Genomic DNA, 15,141 nt, shown 5'->3' on the forward strand with positions numbered 1-15,141 from the left:
AGTGTCCAAAATCATGAGGGATCTGAGCAAAATAGATAGGGCAAAACTATTCCTTTTTTTTGGTTAAGTTATCCAGAATGCACTGCCTGATAGGGTTATATCGGTAGGTACAACTGTCGCCTTGAAAAGGAAATTGGATAAGCTCCTGAATTGGAAAAAGTATTGGTTCAAAAGGAAAGTGCAGCAGATTGTGACAACCTAAATTACTGTAGCAAGAGTCGACTTGAATTGAAAAGACCAACCTGATTCCTTCTGAAAGGTAACCACTCCATGATGCTCTAAATTGTCAACTCTTGTCAGGTTAAATGGGTGTTACTGAAGCTTAGTACACATGACTTATTTAAAATAGCATCTTCCAAGTTGATCTCATAGAGAGGGGAAAATACATGTTTGAAGTTGGGCCTCATATGAAACATTGTTTAATTAAAGTTGCTCGAGATTTTATTTTTCTTTCACGGTATGTTGACATCACTGGCTAGACCTTTCCTGAAATGCCTTGAAGATGGTGAGGAGCTGTAGGAACACCCACAAGTCTGCCAGGAAGGGAATTCCAGGGTTTGATCCAGGACATTAAAGGAACAGTGAAATTGTTGCAAATCAGGACTGCATGTAGTTTGGATGGGAACCTGCAACTGTTTGTGTGCCCATATGTCTGCTGCCCTTGTTCGTCCAGGTGGTAGAGATCATGGCTTTGGAAGGTGTTGCTGAGGAGCCTTAATAATTAACTGCAGTTCATGTATATACACTGCTACCTCTGTCCACTGATGATAAAGGAAGTAAATGCTAAAGTTGGCAGTTGTGCCAGTCAGTTGGCTACTTTGCCACGGATGGAAACAAGCTTCTTGAGTGTTGTTGGAGAATCATTTATCCAGGGGAGTGAAAAGTGCTCTGGCATTCTCCCAACTTGTGCCTTGTGTTGGTGGATAGACACTGGGGAACTGGAGTTGAGTTACTTGCTCCCAAATTCCAAGCAACTGACTGCTCTTGTAGCCACAGTATTTAAATGGCCAGTCCAATTCAGTTTCTGGCCAATGATACACCCCTGGAAGTTGCAGGTAAGCAATTTTAAAGCATAGGATTTTAATTAATTGAAAAAAGTAGCAAGATTATGATTTTAGCAAGTTTTCAAGCAACTGGAGTTTTTACAGTAGCTCACTTTGAAATATATCTGAAGCACAAAACATTGACCACAGTACAAGTATAGTTTCATTCAGCATTGAATTAAACAAATAAATTGATGAGATCAAAGTGACATATTTGTAGTTTCACAGGTCAAGAGAGTGTGGCCTCTTTGTATTGATATAGTTTTAAACAAATCAGTATCACCCAAAGTTGTAGCAATACTCCTGGGAAATGCAACTTTAAGTGAATCAGATTATCCTCCTGACAAAAATGGAAAAACTATAATTTGCACCTTTCTCATCAGAAAAAGTATGTAACATTCTGCACTAAATGTAAAGTACTCTAAGTTGCAAAATTCTTAGATTGATGAATAAACTAAGCTTTAAAATAAAATACATTTTGAAAATAAAAGAAGTATGATAGTTTTCTCCTTACCTTCTTGCCACCTAGCCTTCTGCTTGAACTTCTCACTCATCACAAACCCAAGCTCTTTGCCCCAACCTCTCACTGTCAACCCTTGGAACTTGCAGCCTCTCCCACGCCTGACCCATCCCCTTGTTGCTGACTTTTCAAGCTTACAACGTCTTCTGCTGCTGCCTTCCCCACTTATATGTCAATTCTTCCGATATTTCCTCTTATTGAACCTTCTGCTCTCAAATCTTTCACTTGTTGCTTCCCTCTCCTGAACCCTTATTGTGAGCAAGAGCTGTGGAAATGAATAAGAAGAGGTAGGATTGGAAAGATTGGCATAAATATTGTGTAAGTGCAAGCAGATACCCTTATTACTGAATTCAAATCCCCTTGCAATGATACCAACAAAACATCTGCCTTCCTAATGTTATGGACTAGGCCAGACCACTCAAAAATTTCTTAAACAGGCAGCCCAGACCATACCTTTGCTATTTGTTTCAGTAAGTGTACAGTGAAAATTACCCAGAATAAGTTAGCTAGGTTGACTACCAGGTTTTAAAACAGACAAAATGTTATTCACAAAATTATGGAACGAAACACAAAGAACAGAATAAGGAACACCTACAGAACTCACAGGCAGAAGGAAAGAGAGAGTTTAGCAGCCTGTTTCACCACAGCTTCATGGCTAAATTGACTCAAACAAAACTCCAGTTTCTAGAACTGACCACTCCCCTTTCATTATACAGGTCACTTCTAAAGCATAAGTTTTGGCCTAAAGTCTCATCTGTTTACATTTAAACAAAAGGCCTTTCATCTCTCTACCAAACCAGTCGATTCAGAGCCTGAGTGGTTTACGACCCCTCTGAAAAAAGACCAAGGACACAGTATCCTTGAGAAAAGGAACAGTTTTGAGAAAAAAGGACCCGCTTTGTGACAGTAATTGCTTGCTGAAATTGCCTATTTTCCTTGACTGGAGTACAAGGACACCAAGTACACACTCACTAATATATCACCATTTAAATAATACTCCAACTTATTGTTTTTCACACCCAAGTGTATGACTTCAGATTTAGCCACATTGTACTGCATCTGCCATTTTTTTCCCACTCACTCAACTTTTCAAAACCACCTTGAAGCTTCCACATAACCCCTTCACGACTCTTAATTCCATGTGGTCTATGTCGTGAGCACATTTGGAAATATTTCATTTGGTTCCCCTGTCCAGGGTCATTTAAAAATTGTGTAAATAGCTGAGGTTCAAGCATTGATCCTTGTGGTACCCTATTAGTCACTGCCTGATTCTTGGAAAAGAACCAGTGTTCTCTACTCTTTGTTTCATAGTGTAGGATATCCCTTCTCCCAACTTCTCTCCCTCATAGGACAAAATTCTGGCAGAAAGCTTGTCTTTTGCACCAACATGTATTCATCTGCTCATTCAGCTGCCCTTCTCACTTCCTGAACTTTCTGTTCCTCCACGTGAATTCTTATCATCTCTGGAAGTGAGTTTCTAAACTCCTCCAGCAGAATAATCTCCCTTAGAGCCTCATGAGTCTTATCTATCTTTGAGGCCTGCACTGATTATATTATATGAGAATTCCTAGAAGCCTGGCATTCCAACTGAAACTCTATCAATAAACACATTAACTTGGACCCCATTTGCCATCTCCTGAGAAAAAGAACAGAGAATGACTTCACTGTAGGAACTGACATCACCACAGGAAATGACATCTCCAACCCAAGGAAACCAAAACATATAAATAGAAAGCAGGAAACACCAGCAGCACTTCATCAGGAGACTCACTGAAGATATTACCTAGTATGGTGACGATATGTCTGAAAATGAACCTTCCAGCTCAGCAAGCAAACCTACAACCAGAACCTCAACTTGAGCAACAAATCTTCTCAAAACTCACTAACCCCTAGCATATGCTTTGGCAATTTCCCAAAAGATAGATGAACTACCAACCGAGCCTAAGTTGATGTCTAGGAATGCCTGAAATTCCCTAGAGAAATACTCCACAAACTATTATCCTTGAGGATAAGGGATCCATTCGCTAGTGCCATGAACCCACTGTAACATCCTAAATCTTAACCATAAGGTACGCTGGAGCATGATCAGAGATGGTAATATTACCAATTGTACAAGATGCCACCAAATCCAGGGTTACCTCCGGGATCAGAAAAAAGTCAATCCTATTGTGACACCTGTGCGGATTGAAGAAAAATGTAAAATCCCTGCTTGTAAGGTGGAGAAGCCTCCAGACGTCCATCAACCCCATCTCCCCAGATAGATCCGCTAATTGTTTACTTTGTGCAGAGGGTATCGAGGGGCCTTTGGGCAACCTGTCTACTGTGGGATCAATGAGACAGTTAAAATCTCCCCTATAATGATGTCCCAGGACTTGAAACTTGGAAAAAGCATCTACCAAAAGTTTCAGGAGATGAGTTGGAGGGCAATAAGCATTTAAAACACCATATTCTTCCCCATTTATCAAGGCTTTAAGAATTACAAACTTCCCGCTTGCGTCCTTAACACACTGTAACAACTTAAATGGGAGATTCTTCCTGACCAATAGAGCCATTCCCCTACTTCTGGTATTAAATGATAAAAAATAAACTCGGTTAAAGTCGTTCTGCTGTAATTTCAGATGCTCCTTGTCATCCAAGTGTGTCTCCTGTAACAAAGCAATGTCCACCTTCTCCTTTCTCATACCCAAAAGTACCTTCTTCCTCTTAATTGGTCAGTGACTTTCCAGGTACACCATTTAATCAATTCATTAGCTATAACCTTCTGCAATAACATTTAAAATCCAGAGAGGAGGAACCTGAACCACAAATCGCTGCGCCTTAGTGTCGCATGATCCACCAAATATAAAAACACATAAACCCAAAACCATTTAACAAACCTACAAAACTATTAAAAATTAAAGACACCAGAAACCAAAAACAAAAACCAATATATAAAGCGCCAACAGCTCAGACGGGGCAACTACCCATCCCCATCTGACCATCCCAGCCACCTTCACTTCTCCCAGCTACAGCCGCACTGCAAACACAAGCAGAAAGGAGTAAGCACATCAGAGAATACCAATATGAATTTAAAAAGCATTTTTTTTAAAAAAAGGAATAAATACCCCACCCATCCTTTGGTATAATCTAACTTAGAAATTGAAAAAGTACATCTCAACCTCTGCCAAACACAGTTTAAACCAAATTATTAACAGTAGAAAAAAAATTGAAAAATGAAACTCCAGCCAGACTTCCTCCGTTTCTTTTACAAAATGATAAAGACATAGCCAAGCAACGCCATTTATACATACTAAAATTGTTCAAACTAGGTTAATTTGTCCACAAAGACTCTTGATTTCTTCAACGTGTCAGAGAGATGCGTGGATCCATTTCAGGTGAACTGTAGCACCGCTGGATAACTCAAGGAGAACTGAACCCCAAGCTCCCTCAGTCTTCTCTTGACACCGTCGTAAGATTTTCGTTTCTGGATCACCACCGCTGAGAAGTCCTAAAAGAACATGATCTTAGAACCTTCTCAAATTGGGAACTTTGAATCCTTCTCCTGGACTCTGGAAGCCTTCATGACTCTTTCTTTATCCCGGTAATGATGGAGCTGCACCAGGAGAGGACGAGGACGTTGACCTAGACCCGGTCTCCACACTGCGACCCGGTGAGCCCTCTCTATCTTCAATCCTCTCATGCCAGCCTCCAAGTCAAGGAATTTCAGCAGCCCATCCTCAACAAATTCTGCAGACTGCTCACCTTCCTTACACTTAGTCCGACCGATGATCTGAATGTTTTCTCTCCTGTCCCTGTTCTCAAGATCATCCACTTGGTCGCACAAGTTACAGACTTGTGTCTCCAGGGCTTGGATCCTATCTTTGGATGAACTGGCATCAGTTTCACCACTGTGACCCTGTGCTCCACCTCATCTGTCCTCTTCTCCAGGTCTCCCAGTTGCTGCTCATGCTTCCGCAGCATGAGAGAGATTGGACAGCATCTCTTCAATCTGTTTCCCCAGCATCTCATGTGATTTCGCGAGCTCATTCACCAGGGCCTGGACAGTAATCGACTCTGAGGATGTTCCTCCTCCCTTTTTCGGCATTTCCGGATGGCTGGAAATGCAGGTAAGTTAACTTTTAGAAGTTTCTTGAGACTCCACGATCTTTCCGGAGTCCCAAGATATCGCAATAGTTTGGGTTGGGCAGGTTGAAGATTCATCCCGCGATGTGGAGCTCTGCAGTGCAATCTTCTTAGATCGCCGCCATCTTGGATCCCCACCTTTCCTCTTCTAATTTTGCACCATACAGGAATGAATAATTGTTGTAATTCATGAGCATGTTCTTTAACTATGAACAACTGCTTATCGACCATCCAACCCTTTCATGGGTTCTCCTTGAGTCAAACCTTGCCAATTCACACCTCATTCCTTTGTAATTCTTTTCATTTAAATTTAGTTATGGATTCAATCACTTCACTCTTCGTCTTAAACATAGAAACATACGAGATAGGAGTAGGAGTAGGCCATTGGCTCTTCGAGTTTGCACTGCCATCCATTATAATAAAGGCTGATCATCCATCTCACTACCTTGTTCCTGCTTTCTCCCCAGACTCTTTGATTCCTTCAGCCTTAAAAAACCTGAAAACATTCAATGTTTTGGCCACAACCACTTCCTATGGCAGACAATTCCACAGGCTCACCATTCTCTGGCTGAAGAAATTTATTTTCATCTCAATCATAAATGGCCAACTCCTAAGACTGTCCCCCGTGGTTTTGAAATGCCCGGTCTTTGGGAACATCAATCATTGATTTACCCTGTCCAGTCCTATTAGAGTTTCATAAATTTCTAAATTCCGAATGAAGAATTCTTGAATATGATGGTCAGTCATCCCTGAGGGATTCCACGCAACAAGATTGTTAATTAATCCTTTTTTATTGCACAATAGCCAGTCGAGAGTAGGGTCGTAGAGATGTACAGCATGGAAACAGCCCCCTCAGTCCAATTCGGCAATACAGACCAGAAATCCAAAATTAGTCTAGTTTTATTTGCTAGCATTTGACAAATATCCCTCTGAACCCTTCCTATTCATGTAACTATCCAGATGTTTGTTAAATATTGTAATTGTACCAGCCTCCACCGCTTCCTCTGGCAGCTCAATCCATACTTACACCATCCTTTGCATGAAAATGTTTCCCCTTATGTCCCTTTTGAATCTTTCCCCTCTCACCCTAAATCTATGCCCTCTAGCTCTTGATTCTCCCAACCCAGGGAAAATACCTTATCTATTTACCATATCCACAACCCTCATGATTTTATAAACCTCTATAATGTCATCCCTTAGTCTCGGAGGTGCCAGGGAAAACAGCCCCAGCCTATTCGGCCTCTCCATCTAGCTCAAACCATCCAATCCTGGCAACATCCTTGTAAATCTTTTCTGAACTCTTTCAAGTTTCACAACATCCTTTCTTTTGAAGGGAAACCAGAATTGCACACAATATTCCAAACTTGCCCTAACCAATGTCCTGTACAGCTGCAACATGACCTCCTAACTCCTATACTCAATGCTCTGACCATAAAGGAAAGCTGTCACAAAGCGGGTCCTTTTTTCTAAAAGCTGTTCCTTTCTCAAGGATACTGTATCCTTGGTTTTTTTTCAGAGTATTCGTAAAATAGTCCAGGCTCCAAAACGACTGGTTTGGTAGTGGAAGAGTTTATTGAGAGGCCTTTTTGTTTCTATGAAAACAGATATGACTTTCGGACAAAGCTTTTATGTTTTAGAAGTGACCTATATAATGAAAGAGGAGTGGTCAGTCCTAAAAGGTGAACTCTTGCTTGAGTCAGTTCAGCAGCAGAAGCTGTGTAGACACATGCTGCTAAATTCTTGGCTTTGACAAAGGGTCAGTTAGACTTGAAACGTCAGCTCTTTTCTCTCCTCACAGATGCTGCCAGGTTGCTGAGATTTTCCAGCATTTTTCTTTTGGCTGCTAAACTCTCTCTCCTTCTAACTTCAAGCTGTAAGCTTTTGTTTCATTTTTGCTCTCTGTTTAAGCGTTTGTTTATTGAGACTGTTGTATGTATTTTTCGAAACAGCATAATTAAGTCTAGATTGGATAGACTGAATTCTGTGGGTCTTCTTTATACTGTTCTTAGTGTATCATTCCATAATTTTGTGAATAAACTTTTGTCTGTTCTCAAAACTGGTGGTCAATCTAGCAAACTTACTCCAGGTAATTGTCACTATACACTTACTGAAACAAATAGCAAAGGTATGGTCTGGGCTGCCTGTTTTAAGAGTGTTTTGAGTGGTCTGGCCTAGTCCATCATAAAGCATACTGAATGCCTTCTTCACTTTCCTATCTATCTGTGACTCCACTTTCAAGGTCTCTTTGTTCAGCAACACTCCCCAGGACGTTAACATTAAGCGTGTAAGTCCTGCCCTGATTTGCTTTTCCAAAATGCAGCACCTCACATTGAACTAAATTAAATTCCATCTGCCACTCCTTGACCCAGTGGCCCATCTGATCAAGATCCCATTATATTCTGAGGTAACCTTCTTCGCTGTCTACCACACTTCCAACTTTGGTGTCATCTGCAAACTTACTAACTGTACCTCCCATGTTCACATCCAAATCGTTTATATAAATGATGAAAAGCATTGAACCCAGCACTGATCCTTGGGCACACTACTGGTCACAGGCCTTCAGTCTGAAAAGCATCCCTCCACCACCCACCCTCTGTCTTCTATCTTTGATCCAGTTCTGTATCCAAATGGCTAGTTCTCCCTATATTCAATGAAATCTAACCTTGCTAACCAGTCTACCATGAAGAGCCTTGTTGAATGCCTTACTGCAGTCCATATAGATCACATCCACCTCTGCCCTCATCAATCCTCTTTGTTACTTCTTCAAAAAACTCAGTTGAGTTCGTGAGACACAATTTCCTATGCACAAAGCCATGTTGACTATCCCTAATCAGTCCTTGCCTTTCCAAATACATGTAAATCCTGTCCCTCAGCATTCCCTCCAACTACTTGCCCACCACTGATGTCAGGCTCACCGGTCTATAGTTCCCTAGCTTTTCCTTACCACCTTTCTTAAATAGTGGCACCACATTAGCCAACCTCCAGTCTTCCAACACGTCACCTGTGAGTATCGATGATAAAATATCTCAGCAAGGGCCCTGCAATTACTTAACCAACTTCCCACAGAGTTCAAGGATACACCTGATCAGATCGTGTGGATTTATCCACCTTTATGTATTTTATGACATCCAGCAGCTCCTCCTCTGCAATATGGATATTTTTTCAATCTGTCACCATCTATTTCCCCACATTTTATACCTTCCATGTCCTTTTCCACAGTAAACACTGATGCAAAATACTCATTTAGTATCTCCCCCATCTCCTGCGGTCCCACACATAGGCAATCTTGCTGATTTTTGAGATGCCCTATTCTCTCCTTAATTACCCTTTTGTCCTTAATGTATTTATAGAATTCCTTTGGATTCTCCTTAACCCTATTTGCTTAAGCTATCTCATAACCCTTTTTGCCCTCCTGATTTCTCTCTTAAGTATACTCTTACTGCTTTTATACTCTTCTAAGGAGTCACTCGATCTCTCCTGTCTATATGTGACATATGCCTCCTTTTTCTTAACCAATCCCTCCATTTCTCGCATTATCCAGCATTCCCTACACCAACCAACCTTGCCTTTCATCCGAACAGGAGCGTGCTGTCTCTGAGTCTCTTCATGTAATGTTTGAAGGCTTCCCATTTTCCAACCATCCCTTTACCTGCGAACATCCTCCAATCCCCCAATCCCCCAAAGTTCTTGCCTAATACTGTCAAAATTTAACTTTCAGATGCTGTCTATCCTTTTCCATCTCTATTTTAAAACGAATAGAATTATGGTTGCTGGCCCCAAGTGCTCCCCCACTGACACCTCAGTCACTTGCCTTGCCTTATTTCCCAAGAGGAGATCAAGTTTTGCACCTTTTCTAGCAGGTACATCCATATTGAATCAGAAAATTTTCTTGTACACACTTAACAAATTCCTCTCCATCTAAACCCTTAATACTATGGCAGTCCCAATCTGTGTTTGGAAATTTAAAATCCCTACCATTCCCACCCTATTATTTAGCCTGTTCTCTGGTTCATTGTTTCCTCAATGTCTTGGACTAAAAAGTCATTTCATACACATTCCATGAAATCCTCCTTCACAATACCATAGCTAGTTGCGTTCATCCAATCTACATATAAAGTAAAGCTACCACATGAAGTAAATTACAATTGTACCCTTATTGCATGCATATCCGGTTCTTGTTTAATACCTTCCCTTCCATTTCTAATACTGTTTGGGAACCAGTAAGCAAACTTCAAAGACATTTTCAGTCTTTTGGTGTTTCATATCTCCAGCCATACAGATTGTACGTCAGGATTGTTGAAGCCAGTATCCTTCCTCATTCTTGCACTAAATCTGTCTTCCTAACAATGCTACTCCACCTCCCTTCCTTTATTGTCTGTCTTTTCCACATAATGAATACTCTGGATGTTCAGTTCCACTTGCTGCAGATTCATCTCTGTAATTGTACATATATTGTAACCATTTAAATCTATTTGTGCTACTAATTCATCCACGTTATAATGAATGCTATGTCAATTCCACTTCAAAGCCTTTAGAATTGTCTTTTTAACTTTGTTTGTCATCTAAGCTTTATTTTGCACTATGGCCCTGTTTGTTTTTGTCCCTTGTTTCCATCTGCCTTCCACTTTTCTTTCTTAGCTTTGTCTTTTCATTCTATCCTTTTTTCTCCCTCCTCTGTCCCTGCCCAGGCTCCTAATGCCCTGCCATTTCAGATTCATCTTCCCCAATAACACGAACAAGTCCCTCACAATCCCTGTTCTGCCCAGATGCAACCCACCCTGCTTATACAGGTCCCACTTTCTGTAGGAATGGTCTCAATGCCCTGGGAATCTGAATGCCTCCCTCTGATATCATTTTTGCACTTGTTCATCTGGGATATTCAGATATTTTTACTCTCGCCAGCATATAGCATTGGTCAAACCCTGTACTTGCTACCTTTGAAGTCATACTTTGTTGTTATTTACATCCTAATTCTCTAAATTCTGTATGTGGGACCTCATCTCTTTTTTAAACCTATGGTGTTGGCATTTTTACATACCACGACTGCTGGATGATCATCTCCACAATTCTCAATTCCCTGTAGCTGTTCACAGACTTCCTTCATTCCACACCAAAGACGAAATGTATCATCCTGGAGTGTCTTTTGCAGCCACAAAAACAACTATCTGTTCCCCCTACTATTTAATCACCCATCACGATAGACTTGCAATTCTTCTTCCTCCCCTCTTGCACACCAGAGTTATCAACGGTGCCATGAATTTGATTTCCACTGCTTTTCCCTCAGAAGATTCTGCAACCCCTGGCCTCTCTGTTTCAGAAGAGGACAGCCATAGTGGACCTGTACACTACCTGCCTTCCTCTGTTCTCCTGGTTGGAACCTATCTAATTTGTGTCTTTCAGTCTTTATCTGCAATGTGACCACCTCTGTGAATGTGCTGTTCATGACAATCTCAAAATTGCAGATGCGTCACAGTTAGTCCTCCTGTCACTGCAGCTCTGAAATGTGATGAACCAGTTGTTGCAGCTGGACATACATCCTGCACACATGAATACTGGAAATCTGTTAAGTTTTTTGTGGCACTGGTAGTTGGTTTTCAATGTGATTCACCTGTCTCTAAATTCAGCTGCAGATTAATGTAATGGACAATAAGTAAAAACGCTCTAAAAATACGCAAAGAAAGAATGTCTTCAGTGTTACCTGTTCTCATGCTTGCTAGATTTCTGGAAGATAAACCTGAATGTACTTCTTTCCAAAATTTATTTCTATTGTGCACTGAAAGTCTGCAGAAGTTCACGAACAGAAGCAGAACAGAAAATTTTAGTTCATACCTGACACCAATAGAAACACCAAATACATACCAATGGATTCGGTAAAACAAATCCCCACTCTTTGGAAATGTTAAATTCATCCAAGCTTATATAATTTGTGCCTCTTGTCTCCCCTTCTTCTGTGTTCATTGCTCAACTGGAAATGGTTGGTGTTCTTTCACAAGAAAGACAATTATTCAGCAATATTCTGTCAGTCTTGATTTTAGATCGCTTTTAGCCACAGTCAGAGCAGTCAGCAGAAACAATTCCAAACACAACGAAGTAAGATGAACATTGGACTTTACCTTCGATCTGGAACTGGTTGGGTGAGACAGCCTTTTGAGTGGCCAATCGGCAATCTCAAAGCTTTGTGAAATGAATGGTGAAATGTAAAATTCACCCAGGACAATATCAGGGACAGACAAACAGTGTTTACTCTTTCAGGAGATAAATTAAATCAAAAGCACCACAAGATAAGGAAAAAGAGATACGTCAGCTGCATCCAGCAGAACCGACATGAAGTCACACAGTAGTCACTATTGCATTTCACTAACAAATTAATTTCAGAAGCTAGTCGTTAGCAAATGCATAAACTAAACTGGTTCTACCAGTTTTCTGTCACAAGTTTTGCATCTTTTTCAAAATGACTATCAAAATACCCAATATAAGCTGCACTTTTGAGAGAGGTGTGGCAGGTCAGATGTTATGGTTTTGTCTGCTGTGATATAGAACAAAGAACAGTACAGCACAGGAATGGACCCTTCAACCCACTACGTTGTGCTGAACATGATGCCAAATTAAACTAATCCCTTCTGCCTACTGTTGATCCATATCCCTCCAGTCCTTGCATACACATGTGCTTATCTAAAAGTCCCTTAAACACCCCTATCAGATCTGTCTCCACCACCACTCCTGGCAGCAAATTCCAGACCCTACCACTCTCTGCATAAAAAGACTTGGCCCTCCCATCTCATTTGAACTTCCCCCCCCTCTTAAATGAATGCCCCCTAGTAATGGACATTTCAATTCTGGGAAAAATATTCTGACTGTCAGCCCTATCTATGCATTTCATAAATCTGTACACTTCTAACAAATCTCCCCTCAGCCCCTGCTGCCTTCAGAGAAAACAACCCAAATTTTTCTAGCCTCTCCTTATAACTCATGCACTCTAATCCAGGCAGCATTCTGGTAAACCTCTTCTACACCCTGTTCAAAGCCTCCATATCCTTCCTGTAATGCAATGACCAGAATTGAATGCATCTCAGTCTGGACTAACCAAAGTCTTATAATGCTGCAGCATGACATCCTGACTCTTGTACTCAATCCCTTGACCAAAATGCAGCTATCCAGACGAAATGCCATCCGCCATTTCTCCGCCATTTCTGCAACTGATCCACATCTCGCTGTGTCCTTTGACAATCTTCTATACTCTCACAATTCCATCAGTCTTTGTGTCATTTGCAAACTTACTAACCCATCCATCTACATTTTCATCCAAGTCATTTATTTATATCACAAATGTCAGAAATCCCAGTCCAGATCCATGCAGAACACCAGTAGTCATGAACTTCCAGGCAGAAAATACCTTTCCACCACTACCCTCTGCCTTCCATGGGCAAATCAATTCTGAATCAAAGTGGCCAAGTCACTGTGGATCCTGTGCATCTTAAACGGATGAGCCGATTATGAGAGACTTTGTTGAAAGCCTTACTAATATCCATGTAGACAACACTACTGCTGTGCCCTCATTGATCACCTTCATCACCTCCTTGAGAAATGCAATCAAGTTAGTGTGATGATGTTGCTCCCTTTAACAAGGTTATGTTGTCCTTGGGTTTTTTCAAGGTGGTCATAAATGTGAAGGTTCTGGGGTGTCTGGTTTAGATGGGCTTTAGGGTCAATTTGATTATAGCTAACAGATATTGTCTCAGGCAAAGGGCTTTTAAGTTTTATTTAAAAAAAACACTTGTACACTGAAAGGGGAGTGGCCAGTTTTCCCAGCTCAACTTCTCTGGTTTGTTTTGGTTTTGGTTTTTAGCATTCTGGCTGTTCAGAGTAACTGATCAGTTGTTAGCTGGGAATCCAAAAGAAACAGTTACATGGAAGAAGGAGTTCCACGCTGAATCCCTCTGCCATCTCTCTCTCTCTCTCTCTCTCTCTCCTGTGTTTGATTTTATCTTTTTTGCCAAGGGGCATTTATATGGATTATTGCAGGCATTTGGAACAGTATCATTAAATTGGGATAGTCTTTTGGGTTTTCAGATAGATTGTTATTCTCTATTCTGTTCTCATTTGTTTGTGTTTCAGTACTCTGCAAAGAAATTCTGTTTTGTTTAAAAGCGAAGGGTTTTGACCAGCTGCATCACTCCTGGAATATCCACATTATACCTGCTCAAAACAACTAGCAAAGTTAGGTTCTCGGCTACCTTGTTGAAATGTTTTGAAGGATTCCATGACAGTTAGTAAAACATGACTTGCCCCTTACAATGCTATGCTGACTGTCCCTGATTAAACCATGTTTTTTGAAATGCGTGTAAATCCCATCCCTAGGAATTCTCTCTAATAGCTTCCCAACCATCGATGGGAAACTCACCGGTCTACTGTTTCCTGAATTATCCCTATTTCCCTTCATGAACAGAGGGACAACATTCGCGATTAACCAGTCCTCCAGGACCTGTCCAGTGGCGAGCAAGGATGCATAGATCTTGATCAAGGCCCCAGCAATCTCCTCTCTTGCCTCTCTCAACAACTTGGGGTGTACACCATCAGGCCCTGGGGAACTTATCCAACATAGTGCTCTTCAAGAAACCCATCACCACTTCTTTCTTGATCTGTAAATACCCTAGCATCTTTGCGTGCTCCACACTCACCTCACTATTCTCTATATATGTCTCCTGGCTGAATACCAACACAAAATGACTCATTCAGGATCTCGCCCATCTCCTCTGCCTCCAAGCACAAGTTCTGTCCTTTATCCTTGAGTGGTCCTACCTTCTCCCTAGTTATCCTTGTGTTTTGAATATATGTGCAGAATGCCTTGGAATTCTCTTTAGCCCTACCTGCCACGGTCATTCATGGCCCTTTTTTGCCCTCCTAATTCCCTGCTTGAGTTCTTTCCTGCTTTCTTTATATTCCTCATGGGCTTTGTCCAATTTTAGCTTCCTTAACCTTACAAATGCCTCTTTTTCCCTTTTCACTAAATGCACAATCTCCATTGTTTTTTTTTAGACTTACAGTGTGGAAACAGGCCCTTCGGCCCAACAAGTCCACACCGACCCGCCGAAGCGCAACCCACCCATACCCTTACATTTTACCCCTAACACTACGGGCAATTTAGCTTGGCCAATTCACCTGACCCGCACATCTTTGGACTGTGGGAGGAAACCGGAGCACCCGGAGGAAACCCACGCAGACACGGGGAGAACGTGCAAACTCCACACAGTCAGTCGCCTGAGTCGGGAATTGAACCCGGGTCTACAGGCGCTGTGAGGCAGCAGTGCTAACCACTGTGCCACCGTGCCGCCCGTTATTACTTACAGTGTGGAAACAGGCCCTTCGGCCCAACAAGTCCACACCAACCCTCCGAAGAGCGATCCACCTACATATACCCCTTACCTAACAATACGGGCAATTTAGCATGGCCAATTC

At 41.5% G+C, this 15,141-nt stretch overlaps 1 protein-coding gene across 1 annotated transcript in view; it reads right to left on the reverse strand.

Moving 5' to 3' along the window:
- Nucleotides 1-11,594, reverse strand: part of ido1 (indoleamine 2,3-dioxygenase 1) — a 53,019-nt gene extending 41,425 nt beyond the window's left edge. Inside the window, exon 1 of the mRNA XM_060856470.1 lies at nt 11,545-11,594. The gene's annotated coding sequence lies outside the window, so the exon portion shown is untranslated. The remainder of the gene's footprint in view (nt 1-11,544) is intronic.
- Between the last annotated feature and the right edge of the window lie 3,547 nt (nt 11,595-15,141).

The sequence above is a fragment of the Hemiscyllium ocellatum genome, chromosome 48, assembly GCF_020745735.1.
Source record: "Hemiscyllium ocellatum isolate sHemOce1 chromosome 48, sHemOce1.pat.X.cur, whole genome shotgun sequence".
NCBI classification, from domain to species: Eukaryota; Metazoa; Chordata; class Chondrichthyes; order Orectolobiformes; family Hemiscylliidae; genus Hemiscyllium; species Hemiscyllium ocellatum.